An 8,422-nucleotide genomic window follows, 5' to 3' on the forward strand; every position below is an offset into this window, starting at 1 on the left:
CAAGGAAGACGGAAGGGAATATACCACTCATCCACGCCACACTGCATCAGCCCAACTTATATTACTGGAAAAAGAAAAAGCAAAAAACATTGCAGGTAAGTTTATGTCTGACTGACGACTGCGTGGATTTAAATTTTGAACATCTCGTGGAAATCTCGTACCGAAATTTATTTCTAGCTAGCTTTCTTAGCTATTTATTTCTTTTTTATTTATTTATTCAGATACAAGATAGCCCTTGACTGCAATCTCACCTAATGGTATTTGACGATGAGTGCAGTCTAAGGTGGGAGCGGGCTAACCTGGAAGGAGTATGGCAGTTTTTATTAAACCCATACACCTTTGGTTTTTACACGGCATCATACCGGAACGCTAAATTGCTTGGCTATTTTGAGAAAGCCATTAGACACCCCAACCCCCTAATAGTTGAGGCAGCGACATACACCCCCGACCGAAACGACCCCCCTGACAAAAGGCGCCCTAAGCACGTCCTTAACGATCCCGACGATCAAATCATGACCGACAATGCTCCTTATCTCGTAGGGCTACACAATCCAACCTTATCACAGCGTCTTCGCCGGCGAAGACGAGGTCCCCGATTTCTAACGTCACCCGGACGTGGGCTCACGCCACGGCCTCGGGGGCGTACGGACTAACCAGTAGTCCAACAACTCCACCCATCCCAACGTCATCCTAAGCCGTGGTCCGAGCCTCACAGGAGGCGCCCTTAGGAGGACGTTGCCCCCCGACCTCTCGAATTATTTCTTCGAGCCCTAGGGCTCACCCCCAGGCGGAGCTTCGCGCTCGCCAACCCCCCCGGTGACGCTGTAGCGGCCAGTAGGCCCTACGCAGCATAGTCAATCCGAAACAACACACAAAAAAAAAACAACGTCGCCCTCTCTCTACTACCCGCACTCGCGACCGACGCACGTCTATTACTTACTTAGTGGCTTCATTTTCTGAGACTATTTTGTCATTTTGTTATTAGAGTTAGCTTATCATTAGTGTGAAGTTTTATTTTTGTGTTCTTTTTAAATCAAATTAGTCCAAAACAATAATAATATTATATACTTATAATAAAACTGTAACAGGTCAAATTCTGTACATTGAAGATATTTTGAAAATTTTTTTTCGAGGGCACTCTATAATCGATACTGAACCCAAAACTGTAATTTTTTTCATTTTTGTCTGTCTGTCTGTATGTTTTTTTATTTATTTTTACTTTTATTTTTACTTTAGACGCCGACTACACCACACACACATATCAATCATTTAAACACATAATATAAACATACACACAACATAATATCTATTTTATTAGTCTTCACTACAAAATTAGATAGGCATAAAAAACCGGCTGCGAGGTGCAAGCGTTGACCTAATTACATTACTCGAACAGTCCGAAACTGCACTCGACGCGGAGCGCGCGACGCCTGTCCGCGCGACGCACGTGGCATTATTTACGCGATCTTATGTGTCGTACCGTTTTGTGATCTTTTACGTGAATTTAGGTGTAAAACCAATGTGGTTGTAGTATAGAAACCGATGTGCATGCGTTGTATAACCGTATATCACTATTTACCTTCTCGAAATATAGTAATATTTACTAAATCTTTATTATGGGCATTTTCATTGCTAGTGATGTGTCACGTAATCATTGAATACCACTAGTACCACCCATATAGGAACGCGGCTCCGGTGCGCGTGCTACCACCGAGACTGGCTTGCGCCTTACTCCATCTGCAAGAATCACCCTTTCGCCAGCTGACAAATCCCTGAGCGGAGTCGCATGTTTATCAAAATATGCATTTGTATAAGCAGAGACTGAAGTGGGAGAAAAACTTGATTTCTCTATAAATAAAAACTTTTGGGGAATCGAGTGGAAACCGGTAACGAGTTTAATCCTTGTGCTTTGATTTGTGGATGAATTATTGTTTTGGTACGACATCTGTGATTGTGTATGTGAATTTGGCTGACCCTGCAAAGACGATAAAGACGCACAAATTTTATAAGGCAGCTAAAACTAACTGAAAATTTTGAAGTAAAATGAGAGTTAATCATGAGCACAAAGATTGAATCTGAATTTCCATCATCAACACCAAACGATGAGTCAGATGGTGAGGAAGAATTTGATGCTCTAGATACCAATGATCAAGCCGAAGAGGATGATCAACAGCAAGGAGAGCACCAGGATGTTAGAGAGCCTGTAAAAACAGATGTTGCTGATTTATTAGCATCGCTGATGACGAACCCATTGTTCTTTTTTATTCATATCGGCCTGGATTGAAGATACCGACAAATGCAAGTTATTATAATCCGCTTTTAATGTATCGTTGGATTTCATCTTGGTTTCAAAACCTTGCATCTTCTTACACATCGAATCATAGTTATCACTTAAGAAGCTCACGGAGTTCCGTAATGTAGACACTTCACTTCTTAAATCCTCGACGACCTTGTTAAAACTAGAAAAAGCATCACGAATTTCCGACTTAACGATATTTCGAAACTCCTCCAATAATCCCTGCTGGCTCAAGTTGGTATGATCAAGTGAGCCTGTCACATCTGCTGAAGGCAATGAGGATGCTGTACACTTATCTGAGTTCTTTTGCTTGCAGCGCTTTGTAACATTCCGGACCGGCGTATCGTCTTTGTTATTTTTAGATTTAGCAGTGCAGGTAGGACAGCGCCAGGTACGTTTCACGCTTTCGTCGGGAGTCCAGTTAGTTTCCTCCGAGGGTAAAACACAGGCGATATGGAACCTGGAATCACAGCAGGTACATAGGAGCGGGTCACGGGCATCATGGCTATAAATACTGCAGCAGGCAAATTCCATTTTCCAACGTGAACTGCGTGTAAACAATAAGAAGGCACAGTTTAACTGTTTCAACAGAAACCCTTCATTGTTATTATGAATTCATATAGTTATAATAACTAATAATATGAATAATGAATTATAATGAATGAATAATTATAAATCATTATTAATAATTATAATATTAAATGTATTTAATTTTTCTATATTGGATTGTAAGATTTCATACTCCTATTTTTGTAATTCACTTTTATAATAAAATGTTTATAAAGTATAATCATTTTCTTTACAGCGCTACCACCGCCGCGAGTTATTAAAAATACATTAGGCATGCAGGCTATAGAATGTGATAAATGTAATGTGAAACTATCAAAATCTGACTTTCCATTTCATAAAAGAACAAATTTACATAAAACAAATACTTTAATCAATACAAAGTTTGATAATATAAAAGTTATTGCCACTGCCTTTAAAAACAGAATAATAACTTATCGATTAAATCCTTCACAGGAAAATGAGCATCTTCTACCAGAGGCCTTTCTGTGTAGTTGTGTAAAAGACGTCAATATTTTAATAAAGGATTCAATAACGAAACATAAATGTGTCAAAGTGAGTTTTGAATTTTATGCAAATTTTATTTTACCGCATACAAATAAAGAACAATTAAAATCATTCAGTACAAAATACAGGACAATATGTAGTAACACTGATTTGAGTGAAATGTTCTGCACAGCGGTCAAGTGTCAGAGCCTGAAGAAAGTCCTGAAGGAGCACAAGAGCCCAGTGTCCGCCATACAAGTGTCGCCCAATGACACTGAAGCGGTCAGCGCGGGGACTGACGGGTCTTGTATCATATGGGATTTGATGTAAGTACAAACTACAATGATATCTCTGCAAGGTCCGCGACATAAAGCCGCAGTGTCAGAGCCTGAAGAAAGTCCTGAAGGAGCACAAGAGCCCAGTGTCCGCCATACAAGTGTCGCCCAATGACACTGAAGCGGTCAGCGCGGGGACTGACGGGTCTTGTATCATATGGGATTTGATGTAAGTACAAACTACAATGATATCTCTGCAAGGTGCGCGTGTGGGACATAAAGCCGCAGTGTCAGAGCCTGAAGAAAGTCCTGAAGGAGCACAAGAGCCCAGTGTCCGCCATACAAGTGTCGCCCAATGACACTGAAGCGGTCAGCGCGGGGACTGACGGGTCTTGTATCATATGGGATTTGATGTAAGTACAAACTACAATGATATCTCTGCAAGGTCCGCGTGTGGGACATAAAGCCGCAGTGTCAGAGCCTGAGGAAAGTCCTGAAGGAGCACAAGAGCCCAGTGTCCGCCATACAAGTGTCGCCCAATGACACTGAAGCGGTCAGCGCGGGGACTGACGGGTCTTGTATCATATGGGATTTGATGTAAGTACAAACTACAATGATATCTCTGCAAGGTCCGCGTGTGGGACATAAAGCCTGATACGATGGCCGGATCAAATAGAGAACTTCCTGTCGGCCCAGACTCCTCCGCTTCAGGGAGATGACTTTATCTCCCCATTAGAGCTGAGGAAGGGCGTCTTCCGACTCCCCAAAAGGAAGGCGCCAGGCTACGACGGGATCCCGATCGCCGCAATACAGCAGCTGCCCAAAAGAGGCCTCGTTGCGCTGACGAGGCTCTTTAATGGTATCCTCCGCACGGCCCACTTCCCGGACTCATGGAAGTCGGGGAAGGTGATCACCATCCCCAAACCGGGAAAGGACCGCCGCCTTCCAGGAAGCTATCGACCCATCACCCTTCTGCCACACATCGCCAAGCTGTTTGAGCGTCTCTTGCTGTGAAGGCTTGCCCCGCATACAAGCCCGCGGGCCGAACAATTTGGCTTTCGCAGCAACCACTCCACGACGCTCCAGCTAGCGAGAGGACTAAACTTCATCGCCAGTGAGAAGAATAAAGGATATTGCACCGTCGGGGTCTTTCTCGATATTGAGAAGGCCTTCGACCGCGTGTGGCATGCCGGCCTCCTGGCGAAGCTTCTCTCGACCAACCTGCCACCCGCGATCGTGCGGCTGGTAGCATCGTTCCTAGAGGGCAGGTCCTTTCGAGTGTCCGTGGAAGGCGTGGACTCCCAGCCGCGCCCGATACGGGCAGGAGTACCACAGGGCAGCTGCCTGTCCCCGTGTCTCTATGCGGTGTACACGGACGACATCCCTACCCTCGCCGAACATCTGCGCGAGGGGGAGGAAGACGTGCTGTTGTCACTCTACGCCGACGACAGCGCGTATCTCACGTCGTCATACCACCAGATCGTCGCAATCAACCGGCTGCAACGTTTGTTGGACCTGCTACCGGAGTGGCTGGACAAATGGAGGATGGCCGTCAACGTGGGGAAGACAGCCGCCATCCTGTTCGGCGCCCGGCAGCCTTACCGTCAACTCCGTCTACGAGGGCAGGACATAGAGTGGCAGACTTCGGTGCGCTACTTGGGGTGTCATATCGACGCAAGCCTGCACATGGTTCCCATGGTGAACCACGCCGTCAACCAGGCACGTGCAGCCACGTCGATGTTGCGCCAGGTCCTCGCCTCAAGCCTTTCACCGAAGACCAAGCTCCGAATTTACGGAGCCTATGTTCGCTCACGGTTGACGTATGCGGCCCCAGCCTGGTACTCATTCTGCTCAGAGTACCAGAGACGCCGCCTACAGGTCCAACAAAACAAGTGCCTGCGCCTAATCGTGGAAGCTCCGAGGTACGTGAGGAACGACGTCATCCACCGCGACCTCAAGACGCCCACCGTGGAGGAGTACGTCCGCACACTCGCGCGGCGCATGTTTGCGCGCGCGGACAACGGACCGTACGAGCACCTCCACGGCATCGCTCCACTCATCCCTAGACCGCCGACCGGGCGTCAACTACCTCGTGAGCTCCTGCGATCGCCATCATTGTCGCAGAACGCAAATGATCCAAGCGACGACGATTACGACGACGCGAGACCCACCGGACTTGACCTCGTCTCCGCGCTCGACGGCGAACTTAACGCCGTCGCGCGGAGACCGACCTCGGATTGACGACCCTGGACCGAAAACATCTCCGCGCGCGGGCGGCGGCGTTCGCACTATCGCGATAACAAACAAACAAAATAAGTCCCCTAGGGCCATAAGCCAAGATTGGCAGGCCCAAGTCGGTGTAATTCCGACTTAAAAACAGTCACCAGGGCACAAAGTTGCCCTGCGCCCCACCCGGGTAAGGAGGCCATGCCTCGAGGCCCGTACCCCCGCTTGGCCGTTCCGGCCAAACGGAGAAGACCCGCTCACACTTAGTGGCTTCATTTTCTGAGACTATTTTGTTATTTTGTTATTAGAGTTAGCTTATCATTAGTGTGAAGTTTTATTTTTGTGTTCTTTTTAAATCAAATTAGTCCAAAACAATAATAATATTATATACTTATAATAAAACTGTAACAGGTCAAATTCTGTACATTGAAGATATTTTGAAATTTTTTTTTCGAGGGCACTCTATAATCGATACTGAACCCAAAACTGTAATTTTTTTCATTTTTTATAGGTACTTATAATAAAACTGTAACAGGTCAAATTCTGTACATTGAAGATATTTTGAAAATTTTTTTTCGAGGGCACTCTATAATCGATACTGAACCCAAAACTGTAATTTTTTTCATTTTTGTCTGTCTGTCTGTATGTTTTTTTTATTTATTTTTACTTTTATTTTTACTTTAGACGCCGACTACACCACACACACATATCAATCATTTAAACACATAATATAAACATACACACAACATAATATCTATTTTATTAGTCTTCACTACAAAATTAGATAGGCATAAAAAACCGGCTGCGAGGTGCAAGCGTTGACCTAATTACATTACTCGAACAGTCCGAAACTGCACTCGACGCGGAGCGCGCGACGCCTGTCCGCGCGACGCACGTGGCATTATTTACGCGATCTTATGTGTCGTACCGTTTTGTGATCTTTTACGTGAATTTAGGTGTAAAACTAATGTGGTTGTAGTATAGAAACCGATGTGCATGCGTTGTATAACCGTATATCACTATTTACCTTCTCGAAATATAGTAATATTTACTAAATCTTTATTATGGGCATTTTCATTGCTAGTGATGTGTCACGTAATCATTGAATACCACTAGTACCACCCATATAGGAACGCGGCTCCGGTGCGCGTGCTACCACCGAGACTGGCTTGCGCCTTACTCCATCTGCAAGAATCACCCTTTCGCCAGCTGACAAATCCCTGAGCGGAGTCGCATGTTTATCAAAATATGCATTTGTATAAGCAGAGACTGAAGTGGGAGAAAAACTTGATTTCTCTATAAATAAAAACTTTTGGGGAATCGAGTGGAAACCGGTAACGAGTTTAATCCTTGTGCTTTGATTTGTGGATGAATTATTGTTTTGGTACGACATCTGTGATTGTGTATGTGAATTTGGCTGACCCTGCAAAGACGATAAAGACGCACAAATTTTATAAGGCAGCTAAAACTAACTGAAAATTTTGAAGTAAAATGAGAGTTAATCATGAGCACAAATATTGAATCTGAATTTCCATCATCAACACCAAACGATGAGTCAGATGGTGAGGAAGAATTTGATGCTCTAGATACCAATGATCAAGCCGAAGAGGATGATCAACAGCAAGGAGAGCACCAGGATGTTAGAGAGCCTGTAAAAACAGATGTTGCTGATTTATTAGCACGGCTGCAATCTACCGGAGCATTTTCCTACAAGTCTGCGTTTCAAGTGTCAAATAAGTGACAAGTTAGAACCCAGAGCCGTAAACCAGTTAAAAAATAAATAAACAAGTGACAAGTGACAGTGGTGTCAATGTCAGTTACGACAAATTACGAATTTTACGAGAACAAATTACAATAACAAATTAGACAAAATTCTCACTTCGATACCTAGGTATCTATTCCATACGTTAATGATGAAGAAGTCTCCGATAGAGAAGTGCCTATAAACACTCTGGCCTCCTAGAAGCCAACGAGGGGAACGTGGGGGCACAAAGTTATGAGAAGCAACGCCTTGAAATCGACCGCGATGGAGTGGGCCTGCTTGGATATCAAGTGGAGATTGCAGAACAGGCACTGAAGAAGTTGTGAAGGCATTTACCTTAACCCTAGAACCCTACTTGGTCTACTATGAACAGCCCAGAGTGTTATCGGAGCCTCGACAGCTCAACGGTTAGAGGAGCGGACTGAAATCTGAAAGGTCGCCGGTTCAAACCCCACCCATTGCACTATTGTCGTACCTACTCCTAGCACAAGCTTTACGCTTAGTTGAAAAGAAAAGGGGGATTATTAGTCAGCATAATAAACTTGCAAATATTCTTTATAAAAAAAACCAAAAATATCACATTAGACTTTTTGAGTTATTTATAGCATATCTCAAAAAGTCTAATGTGATATTTTTGGTTTTTTTTTATAAAGAATATTTGCAAGTTGTAGCGCGCCAACGTTGTAAAAAAACATTGGGACGACCGTGACTCGCCCTAAAACAAAAGCGCACATGCATCGTAATTTATTGCCACCGACGGGTCGGACATTACGTAGTCTGCAGTGCTCGAAATCCAAGAAATAACCCGCA

Source organism: Maniola hyperantus, unplaced genomic scaffold, assembly GCF_902806685.2.
Source record: "Maniola hyperantus unplaced genomic scaffold, iAphHyp1.2, whole genome shotgun sequence".
Taxonomy (NCBI): Eukaryota; Metazoa; Arthropoda; class Insecta; order Lepidoptera; family Nymphalidae; genus Maniola; species Maniola hyperantus.